Below are 13443 nucleotides of genomic sequence, written 5' to 3'. Positions count from 1 at the left end.
CCACCATCGAATGAGCATGCCTTGCCAACTGAGTAAACTTAAGTGATTATTCCTTCACACTCATATTACCCTGCTTCAAATTAATAAATTCGGGCACCTTAGCTTCCCTTAACTCTAAGGGAAAGAACCTATCTAAAAAGGCTATAGAAAACTCCTCTCACACTATAGGCCCTTCCTCGTCACCCCTATTACCTTTCCACTACTTATACCAAGTGTGAGCCACATCCTGCAACTAGTAAGCAGGCGACTCTGCACTCTTACTCGAAGTGACACCCATGATATTAATCACCTTCTAAACCATATCAAGAAACTTCTATGGATCCTCCTCAAACTTGGATCTTGAAAACAAAGGGGGATTTATTCGAGTGAAATCCCGAATCCTAGCTTCAACTGTATTTTCCAGGGGATTAGCTAGGGCAATAGTCTGGTGATTATTCTGAGCAGCTACTAAATGAGATAAGGTAGTGAATGCAACTCTAAACTTGGCATAAGAGATGTGCCCATTTAGGGGATTGTTCCTGAATAGGCGAAGGTGCAGACTGGTTTTCATTTCTTCTTTCGTTGTTTTTTTTTGGGAGGCAATTTCTGTAATGGATTAAAGGATGATTAGAATCAGAGTTTAAACAAATCTCATGCTCAATCGTACGACATGAATAGTGAAAGAAGGGAAACTTTTCCTAAAATGTCTTGTAGCCTATTGTCCATAAGTGTTGCACGCTTCACACATATGCACAAGACTCTACTTATCATGGCTTTCATACTCTCTAGGACACTGTAAAACCTTAGGCTCTGATACCAAATTTTGTAACAACCCGAGGCTACCCCCTAGTCGCGACAATGGTTCTTACGATCACAAGTGACCACAAGCGAACACATGAGTTGGTACATATTGTGAGCACCAAATAAAATACTAATAATGAAGATGTGTGGAAACAGCTGAATAAAGCCATAAGGTTCAAGTGATGAAAATACAATTTAAATTATAACTCTGAACATCTGATGACATACTGAAAAAAATGATCAGACAACTGACAAACTGATTAACTATCTGAATGACTGAAATATCTGAAAGCCACTAAACTGACTGAAGAGTTGATGGGACAAGCCCCCAACTAACCCCAAACTGATTTAACTAAAAATAAATATGGAAATACTGAAATAACATAATAGGTCCTTGATATATGAGGACTCACCACAATTGTTGTTACTGATAAGATAAACTTCCTAAGCGCGGTCAGGAAACTGAGCGCCGTAACCTATGATATAAGACATCATAACGCGAAGAAAATATGCTATCAATACTTTTAATGTATTGGTACATGAGATAGGGTTAGGCTGAATTACATGGGGTAACTATGCATAAAGTAATGAATGACTAATAATATGAGATAACTGAGTAAGAATGCATGAAAACTGAAATACTCAGAATGCAAGACCAAGCATATATACATTTCTAAAATAATCTATAAACTGAAATAATAAAATCTGATAACTGAACAGTTGAGAATCTATATGCTTTGGCCAAGCAACCTAAACTAAAACTATACTGAGTACCATACAGAGACTATGGGAGCAAGCTATAATCAACATGCTCCAAATCTATTGTTGGGGTCCAACCTGTAACCCTAGTTGGAAGGGTGTAAATATCATGCAATGGGTACTAATATTGGCTATGTGAATCTACTAATTTGATGTCCTAAAGAAATAGGGTGTTATGCCAGTCTAACAAGGGACCCCTCAAAGTCTACGGTGGCACCATAGATCTGGAACTTAGGGACTGCTACTAACTTCTCATGCCTAATTGACGGGGGAGACAAGTGCCTCATGCCTAACTAACGGGGGAGAATCCATCCCTACACTCACTCGGTGCTAAGTTTTACTCCCAATTGAAAGACACTAATTCTGAACTGAACTAAACTTAACTGAACAAACAACTAATCAAAATTACTGATTGAATCATAATGCTCATTGTATATATGAAATCATTCTAAAGATACTGACATTATGTAAACAAATAGGTATCGGGTGTTCATGACCCATCAACATTGATTGGAAATAACAATACAGATATATGAAGCTTTAAAAATCATAATAAAGGATCATTGCTCAAAACCCACATTTAGGCATTTCATCAAACACATGGGAGTTATAAATTTAAGCATGGGAATGGGTAAAATGTGTGATTGAAAACATAATTACAATACTAAAACCATGAATTAGAGATTTAACATGAGGATTTCAATACTCAAATCATATAAGGGCTCAATCCATAGAAAAACACTTATAACATAACTTGAAATCAATATCAATAACAACTTCATGGAGACAATTCCTCATAAACATGTAAAAACCTATAATTTGATATCAAAAGGGGATTCTTGGACTCTATGGTTGAAAAAGGCCCATGGATAAACATCACACGTACCTTAAATCCTTAATCTTGAAAGAGAAACACAATCTTGATGCTTTTATTGAAAGTTATTGGATTAGGGAACTTGAATCCTTGGTTTTCTTGGAGAGGAAAGAATGAAATTGATGAACTTGAGGGAGGATTAGGGTTTATTTTTGAGAATTAATTGGAGAATATAGGCATATAATGCCTTAACTTAAGCATTAATTCATGTTTTTACGAATTGGATCAATGGAAAAAGACCTAACTGCCGCTCATGAGATTAAATTTGTTACTAGAATACTGATTAATAGGGCATCCCAATACGGTGAAGGGATCATCGCTATACACACCGCGACCCGCCAATATCACGGTAAGGTTTTGGGATTGAAATCCAAACATAACCCAACCCTCATCCAAAAAATCCAAAACTTTCTCGAGACATGCTACTTACACCCATGAACATGAATTAACTCAAAAACCTACGTCACGGGGTCAGGAAGACCAATTTAAAAATTCTCAAAGTTAAGAGGCTAAAATAAGATTAAGTCCCCAACACTTTGTTAAATTTTCAGGCTTTAAGACTCCTATACATGCAACTAGGAGCTGAACTAAGCTAAGTATAATACGGGATATTACAAAAATGGCTTGGCATCAAGGAGGACCCTCCGCTAAGGCTCTGTGCCGTGGAGAGAAACCAAATGCTCACTGCCTTAGGTTGGCTTTGGACATGTGTCTCCAATCTTGAGCTTGGATTTGGCAATGCGCCAACAACCTTGTGGTTGGCTTTGGCCATACAACGCAACGAAAAAGCCAAGAGCCATAAGTTGCTCTGTTTTGTTCAATATTAAGAGTGTTGAGGTCTTTTCACACCCTATAACCTTTCCTAATCATATACTGATGAAATTAAGGTTTTAACATATGTTATTTCACTCCGAAAAATTCCTAATTATCATCCCTAAAGCCAAGAAGAGAAACTACCTAGGATTTGAGGATCTTCAACTTTAAGGTCAAATTTTACACTACGTCTTCTCAAATTCAAGTTGTGTAGAACTATTCTAAATATCGTCACTAAATTATGTTTTCCTTATGGATTTCAAATTATAATTATGTATGCGTATATGTACGACTTTTAGAAACAACTTAAAAACATGAATTAAATCTTTTACATATATGAGATGAGTTACGAAAGGTGATTTTGAGCATGAGTTGTGAAGTTCCCTTTTTCCTTGACGAAAATATGGTCTTAATATGTTATGAATTATGAGTTGGGTTTGAGAACACAAATTATAAACCCCCTTTTTTATTATAAGGCTTATGTGTGCCAAGTATTGGGGTTATTTTATGAATAATGAGAATCCTTGAGTTTAAATGCCTCTTTATCGATTTTGCATTGTTGTTATGCATGTTTCGAAAAGGGTGCTTCCCATGATAAAAACACTCTTGTGTCCAAATGAAGAAATTGCTTGAGATAAATGAAAAGATTTTCCACCATATGTGTAAGTCTTGAAAAAAAGAGTGTTTATGAATAAGTTGCACATGCTTTTGAAACAAGAACTCTCATATGATGTTTAAATGTTTTAGTGGTCATTACATGTTTTTGAATGAGAAGGGTTGTGATGTGGTATTTTCATGACCCGAACTGTGGCCTGATCGCGATAGGCATCCCAAACCATGAATGCCCGAGAGACCCCTTAATTTAAAACCATAAACATAACTCATCTATTATAATAATGTGGAAGTAAACTGGGGACGTGGTAGTATTATTATTTAAACATAACAATACGGGACAAAAGCCCATGAGAAAACTCAAATTCATCTACAACCAGTCTATGAAGTCTCTACTAGAAACAACATTCTATCTAAAATCGGGACAATGCCTCTAGTCGGACCATAAACTAACATGTGAAAAGATGCCTTCCAAAATATCAGGGGCTCACTAACTCTGAACTCCGATAACAATCTACTATTTAGCAGGACCACGGGATTGGACCTCATAACCTGAAATATAGAGGGTCAATACAAAAGGTACCCGTATGTAGAACAATCCAAAATAAAATATTTTTATACAACATAAGTTAGAGCATTTTATAAAAATATGTCAGCATAAAACATTTGAAAATTCATGGGCATAACTTGACGAGTTTCAAAACATCTTTTTGAAACCATGAATCAACTCTTCATTTCTCTACTGAGCTAGATGGTACACCCTATAATCTATAATTCTACGGGCTATATGGAACATGCCCTTGATGCAGCGGCCAAGCCCCCCAATCTAAGTTTACCGCAAAGATTGGAGTATCAGTAAAGGGGGACGCGAAAGATCATATATTGGGGTGCCAAAATCCCCAGGTCAAATCAACATGTCATGGTTGGGCACGAGATCACGAAGCAGGTCTCCTAACCATAGTCCCAAATTGGGGTGACATAATATAAGGTACATAATATCACAAAGCTTGGTACCAAAATCCCGTGTTGGCAATTCTTGATTTTCAGCATAAAGTCTTTTACCTTGTACTTTCTTAGGGTAACCATCTAACTCTCTTTAAGACAAATTTTAGCCTTTTAAAAACATACAACATGCTTACAAATAATTCTTTTATCATTTTGTTAAGGGCATATCACAACAGGGTATCGTCATACCCAGACTTGTAAGTCATTCATATCATATCAATTCCACAACTCTCATTCAAAATATGTAAATGACCACCAAAGATTTATCAAATCACACGTGGATTCTTATTATCAAAATCATATGAAACTTATGCAAACCCATTCTCTTAACAAGACATTAAAAAATGGCGGCCATTTTATTTATTCAACGTGTGCACAATGGTTAAGGAAATATTTAAGACTCAAGAAGTGTTCATCAGTTATAAACCAGCCCCTACATTAGTTAAATATAAATCTCATGATCAACAAGGGGATCTTAAGTCATGCTCTCAAAAAAATTCATATACCATATCATGCAAAGTCCATAAATTTCATCATGGGGAGTGGAATTTCACAATTCACATTCATAAATCATCTTTCAAATTCAAATCACATATGCACGAGATTATAATCAAAGTTATGGTAAAACCCCATAACAATTACATAATTTTATCAAATTGGTTTCACAATACATGATCTTAAAATAATTTACCAAAACTCATAGCATATGTGTGCATATATATATATCTTTAAAGCTTGTAGAAATTGTTAAACCTATGCCCATGAGAGTTATGATAGCCCCACGTACCTTATATTGATGGAAACATTGAGAAACTTTGATTTTTGAGGCTAAATCTCTCAATCCAAAGTTGTTTTTCTCTTCTTGTGATTAAGGAAGATGAACTAGGGATTTATGAGTGATATAACGTAATTAGGGACCTTAATCTTGTATATACTGATTTACAAATGAATATGGAACGTGAAAGGACCTTTTTTCCCTTAAAATAACACAAAAATAGAGCCCCTACACCTCTATGCATTGGCTATGCAGCGCCCAACCCATGGCCTAGCCACCATGTGGCTGATGCCAAGCTTATGGACTTGCCCCAAAGTGGGCGACGCCTATGGTAGGTGATGGCAATGCTATGCACGACCATCACATAGGTCCTATCTTGCGACGCACACTAAGATTTGAGGTCCTAAAACACCCCAACACCTCTCACAATGTCTACACATGGTCTACCATCACTATGGAGGTCCTAAAGGTCATTTGAAATGTCTTAATAGAGCGTTACTACTAAGGGGTGTAACATTATCTCACCCTTGGAATCATTTGTCCCCGAATGATGGATAGGAACTTGTTGAAGCTCCAAAAATATGGAATAAGGAACGTAACCTCGCATTGAACATTTTTCCTCAACCAAATATGAAAAGACATCAAAGATCTTCATGATAACCCCTAGTAAAAAGTGAAAGCACGAAGCGTGAGATAATAAGAATTGACATAGAGATGAACTTGTACATGAATTCTAGGGATCATAATCATCACAACATATGGTATAAGTTTATTTGAAGATCATAGTCCTGATTTACATCGGTACTAATCATGAAATATGGTTTTGTAGGACATAGGAATACAAGCATTCTCTACCTTACAAAATACAACGAATAGACTTAAAGTGGGAGACATTACTCGTCTATACCCCAAACAATAATTAACATACTTTATTATTTCCGACTTACAATTTCCCCCACAATGCATATTGCTATAAGATCCAGAATCTAACTATACAATATTTCCATACATAAGCCTAACTCAAAGTTAGAAGACACTAACTTAAGCCACGGGGCTTTATACTTCACATCTATCCAAGAATACTACTCCATCCTATCACTATAGTTAGACAACATAATGTCTTATTAAGAGTACTATCCACATAGCAAAATAACTTGTATACCTATAATTCACAACATTCAGGCCTATCTCTACTACACTTATTTCATGGATCTTCCCTCTAAGACCAACAAATTCAATCACTCTCACAAAGATTTTCACCACATATCTCCTTCCTAACTATTTCACATATGAAAGTTCATCTCCTTCTTCCCTCCTTTCACCTATAACCTTAGCTCGAGCAATCATATCAAAATTTTCACCTTTAAGAACATCTACTCCCTCACCTAAAACATTACTACTCTTCCATAACCACCACCATACTAACATATGGAGGGTCATAGAGAGACTCGAGCATAAGCATCATGAATGGCAGTATCACTAATTGATTATAACTTATATTTATTGCTCTGCTCAAGGTGGAATAGGAGGTGAAGATATGATACAATCATGAAGTTCTTCATATATCAAGTCTCTGGATCATAAGTAGAGAGTTGTTTTGGCATTAACACAACAGAACCTGAGTTCTTCAGACAAACCACAGTGAGAAATATGAGCTCTTACATCATGAGTTGTATAACATAAGGTTGGAAGTCATAAAGTCAATGATTGAAACAAGAATTGATACTTGAAGCTATTGCTTCTTATTTCAGAGCTGAGATAGTCACGAGTTTGCATGAACCTTATCATTTTAGAAATTATCGACGTAAAATAAATTGGTAACATATAGAAAGCATAGTTTCTTAGATCAAAGAATCATGTGAGACATGGATTTTTATGAATCATAAGAAACATCACATAGAGCTCGAATACTTGAAATATAGGATCACTGAGGGACATTATTTCTTCTTGTTTGGAGGTTAGAAGATGACATAACTTACATAGAGAACTCAGACCTTAAATATAAGAAGGACTTGAATACATAAGACATTGGTAGGATGACCTCTTAAATTGAAGTAGGGGGAGTTTTCTTGATTAGGAATAGATTTATCATGACTCTTCTCTAAAACTATCCACCATGAGAAAATTCAAGAAGTACCTTAGTTCGTCATCTCCCCCTTAGAGTAAAGTCACACTCCTGAACTCGAGGATATAACCTCTCATCAAATTTGTACCTAACCCTCTCAACACAAAGGGGTATCACCATGCTCATAAATGCTAGACTTACCTCAATAATTTTAATATAAGGACACTAAATTCTTTCTAGGACATCCTCTTCAGGGACACTAATCATAACTTCCTCCAAACACCAAAGTCATCGTCTTGGACATCCATTCTTCTAAGCACTCTACACTACATCTTTAACTCCTTAAATTAATAGCATTACATCTCTAATCACGTAACTTACAAATTATCAAAATTTGTACAACTATAATAAAGGCGCATATTGTCTACCTATATTTCCTCAATTCAACTCTAAAGAACACCATACAACCACTTCCCAAACATCTCTATACTTCAAAATTCGAGAACGCGAGCTAGGTACTCATGACACTTATACACATAAAACCTTATCTAACAACATGCTACCTGGGGTTTAACTTATCCTTATATACTTACGCCCTTACCCACTTAATGACTCAACCACGATTCATCATTTTTAACACTATTCCTTATGACTATAGATATATCATAATTATCCACTCCTTATTCCTTAAGTTGCCAACCTAGGCTATTTCAAACATTACATCAAGACAACTAATTCCTTCCCATAAAACATACAATATCAATCTCGATCTACTATTCTTACCACTTTACCCCACATCTAAAGTTCAAGCCTATTGTCTAACAACACCAAGCATATGAAGCATGCCATATACTATACTAATCAATCGAATAGAAATATCAACCTAAGTCTCTTATTTCTCTTAACTATGGCCCATAAGTTCATCCTCTCCACATCATTTCTACTACACCTCAAAAACTACTACATACCTTCTCACATATAGTACTAGTTTATAATGACTAGAGAAAAGACAATCAAGGGAGTAACGTCACATAATAGGGATGGTCAATCTTAATCTTATATTATAACCCAATACAATCTTTTCAACATATTCCACTTTCTCACATTATATTTACTTACCCAAGAATACATCCCCACTATCTTTAAATTCCATTTACACCAACGAGTCTCTACCCATAAGTTATTGATTGATCTACCCCTTTCCATTCACAACCAACAAATGATTTCTACAACCATCATAAATATCCATTCTGAGACCTCTCTTATTTTTGAATAAATAAAATAATCATAGCCAGCCACTTCCTTCACAGACTACCATACAATCTACAAATATTGCTACCACATTAATCTATCACTATAATATGGCAACCCATTCCTCAATCATTGGTTATACAACTAAATTAGCTTCTTTACTCAAAATTGACCCTTATTCTAACTTCGAAGTTTGTGACCCGATATCACTAACTTCTGGACCATCTTAGAGCTCATACGTTATGATATTTTATCACATAATACTACTCGGGTATAATTAATGTTCCAATATTCTGCCACACATCATTACCCTTAAGTATGACATCTGGAACAAAGGTTTTACAAAGAGATTGAATATATTTTATACCTCAGTTTGAAAAGCACAATGTCATTAGGATAAAGGTATATACTCGAATCAATAAACCTTGAAGCACTAACGGACTCCTCTCAAATCCTTGTACTATTTCATAATCTTTTATGACTCAATTAAAAATAACCACATCATTTAGACTCTAAGGTTTTGCACTTGAATCGACTCGACAATGATACATAGCTAATAAAGTTAGAGTAAAGAAAGAATTTGGATAACTTCCTATGGACAACACAATGGCATGATCTAGAGTATGAAAGAATAGGAAACAACTCCTAAATGCCTCGTAGCTTTCTCGTTATAAGTGTGGCATGCTACACACTCAAAAAATGACTCTACTCAACATTACTTCGTAGACACCCTGGGACCCTGAATCATGCTCTAATACCAAGCTTGTCACGATTCAAGCCGAGGCCCTGATTGCAACAGGCATCCCAAACCATGAAGGCCCAAGTGACCCCTTACTTTATAATCATAAGCACAACTCATTTATTAAAATAATGTGGAAGTAAACTGAAATGTGGTAGTCTTATTACTTAACCTAACAACGCAGGACAAAGGCCTATGAGAAAACTCGAATTCATCTAGAACCAGTCTGTGAAGTCTCTACAGGAAACAACGTTCTGTCCAAAACTGTGATAAGATCCTTGATCGGACCATAAACTAAAATTAGATGAAAACCAACACATGTGAAAATATGTCTTCCAAAATAAGAGACTCACAAACTTTGAACTCTAATAACAATCTATTGTTTAGCGGGACCACGAGACTAGATCTCAGAACCTGAAATATAAGAGGTCAATACCCAAAGTATTGGTACGTAGAACAATCCTAAAATAGAATATTTTTATACAACATAAGTGAGAGCACTTCATAAAAATATGTCAGCATAAAATATTTGAAAATACATAGGCATAATTTGATGAGTTTCAAAACATCTTCTTGAAATCATTACTCAACTCTTTATATCTCTTCTGAGCTAGATGGTATACCCTGCAATCTATAGTTCCACAGGCCATATGGAATCCTCTATTGACACAGCGGCTAAGTCCCCAATCTAAGTTTGCTGATTGAAGAATTAGTTGAGGGGCATGCAAGATCACATAGCAGGGTGCCATAATCCCTAGATAAAATCAAAATATCATTGTTGAACATGAGATCATAAAGCAGGGTTCCTAACCATAGTCTCAAATTGGGATGACATAATACAAGGTACACAAGATCATAAAGTAGGGTACCAAAATCCTATGTTGGCAAATCATGGTTTCCATCATAGAGAATTTTAACTCATACATTCTTTGGGTAATCATATAACCCTCTTTAAGCCTAATTTTATCCTCTTAAAAACATACATCATGCTTACAAATAATTCTTTTATCATTCTTTTAAGGGCATATCACAACAGAGTATCGTCATACCCAGACTTATATGTCATTCATATCATACCAATTCCACAACCTTTCTCATTCAAAATATGTAAATTAACACCAAAGAATTATCAAATCACATGTGGGTTCTTATTCCTATTCTCTTTACAAGACATTAAAATGTGGTGGCCATTCCACTTACTCAACACATGCACAATGGTTAAGGGAACATTTAAGACTCAAGAAGTTGTCATCATTCATAAATCATCCCTTACATTAGTAAATATGAATCTCATGATCAACAAGGGACTCTTAAGTCATCTCTCAAAACAATTCATAATTCATATTATACAAAGTCCATAAATTTGATCATGGAGAGTGGAATTTCACAATTCACATTCAAAAATCATCTTTTGAATTCAAATCACATATACACGAGATTATAGATAAAACTTATGAAAAAACCCCATAATAATTACAAAATTTTTGTCAAATTGATTTCACAATGCATTCTCTTAAAATAACTAACCAAAACTCATATCATATACGTGTATATATATCTTTAAAACTTGTAGAAATCGTTAAACCTATGCCCATGAGAGTTAGGATAGTCCCATGTACCTTAGATTGACAGAAATGTTGACAAACTTTGACTCTTCAAGATAAATCTCTCAACCCTAGGTTATTTTCCTCTTCTTGTGCTTAAGGAATATGAACTAGGGATTTGTGAGTGATATAACATAATTACAGACCTTAATATTGTATATATTGATTTAGAAATAGATATGGGATATGAAAGGACCTTTTCTCCCTTAAAATAACACAAAAGTATAGCCCCTACGCCTCTATGCATTGGCTATGCGGCACCCATCCCATGGCCTAGACACCATATGACCGACGCCTAGCTCATAGCCTAGCCCAATAGTTGGAAGCACATAGCTTATGGCCTATCTCCCAGCTGGGCAGCGCCTAGGCCATCACCTAGCCTTTCCTGAGATGGTAGACGATGGCAATGCGATGCATGACCATTGCATAGGTTCTATCTTGCGAAGCATACTAATTTTTGAGGTCCTAAAACACCTTGAACACCTCCCATAATGTCAACACATGGTCTATCATCATTATAGGGGTCCTAAAGGTCATTTTAAATGCCTTAATAGAGTGTTACTACTATGGGATATTACAGGTATGATATTCAATGACTAGCAAGTATTTGTATGATGATACTCTATCATGATATGACCTTAACAAAATCATAAATCAACTTCTTTATAAGAAAAAAAACATGGTTTTAAAGTATTAAAATTGGGCTTAAAGAGAGTTAGATGGTTACCCAAAGAAGGCATTTGAGTATAAGGGCTTATTGTTGGAAATCATGTTTTTCCAATGAAGGGTTTGTGATATGTTATCCTACATGGGAGGGTTTATTGGGATATCTTACTTTGGGGGATTCCTTTAGTATACTCACATGGGAGGTATACCAATTAATGAAAACTCCAACCCTTAAGGAAAACTTGGTTTGGGGGATTGGCCATCGAGTGAAGAAACGATTTCACATAGCATGTGGGATTGAATGTATTTAGGGTGTACCATCTAGCTCAGAACTAAAGTCAAGAGTTGAGTTCATGTATTTACATGAATGTTTTGAAGTTCTTTAAATTATGCCATGTGTTTGATTTCTATTATGTTAAACTATTTTCATTATGCTTTTGATCATGTTATATGAATTATACTGCTTTTGAATTGTTCTGCACACTGATACATTCTAAGTTTTGACTATCTTATGTGGTGTCTACATTGTCTCATAGTGTAGGTTATGAGGTAGATTTCTGTGGTCTATCTCAGCAGTAGATTACTTCCTAAACTCTAGAGTTGATGAGCCTCTCTTGCTTCAGAAGGCATATCTCTTTATGTAGTTTTTATCAGTTTTATAGTCTGACCGGGGCCTTCTCCCAATCTACACAAACTTATGTTTCAGTTTAGTATAGGCTTTGTAGGTTTGTTGGATTGGATTTGGGTTGCTGTCATGAAATATTAAGTTTGGTTTTGGAGTTATCATATTTCCAATTTATCCTCTGCACTTTTATTTCATATGAGGTATGTTTATGATTACATGACAAGGGTTCTCTTAGTCCTTCTTGGTTTCCGATGCCTATCGCATCTAAGGCCTCGATTTAGGTCGTGAAAAGCTTCGTATCATATGCAGTGTAGTGTGGTGAGGTTTTTCCCCATAGAAAGTGGGAAACTAGGATTAAAAAAGGCAGAATTTACGCAATTTCTTTTCTGACGAAAGAGATCATAGTCCTTTATGGCTAAAATGGATTTCTTTTTCTTTTCAAAATCTCCATTTTTCTCATTTTTCTGATCATGTTTTTTAAAAATTCACTTCATTGATTTATTCAAACCATCTCTTCTTTTTATATGATAGTATTTATTTGTATAAGATAAGTTGATTGAAGAAGTTTTATTTAATTAATAAAATTTTCTCTCTTTTTTTGTTTTGTTTGTCCACCACTCCATATATTATACGTAAAGGGGGCGTAGGGTAACGGGTTTCTAATACATCTGAAAAAATCGAAACCAAGACATGGGTTTTTGATACAACTAAAAAAATCGAAACCAAGACTAGGAATTTTTAACAAACAGGATCAAGAATCATTACTCTTTCATTTCGACACAAGAAAAAAGGATTTTTCTACACCCCTTTCTTGTGTCGAAGACTGGTAAGACAAATAATCCCTTCTAGGATTTTTTCTTCCACGCATTTATCCC

This window comes from Capsicum annuum, chromosome 12 (genome assembly GCF_002878395.1).
Source record: "Capsicum annuum cultivar UCD-10X-F1 chromosome 12, UCD10Xv1.1, whole genome shotgun sequence".
Taxonomy (NCBI): domain Eukaryota; kingdom Viridiplantae; phylum Streptophyta; class Magnoliopsida; order Solanales; family Solanaceae; genus Capsicum; species Capsicum annuum.
This window is presented reverse-complemented; position numbering follows the sequence as displayed.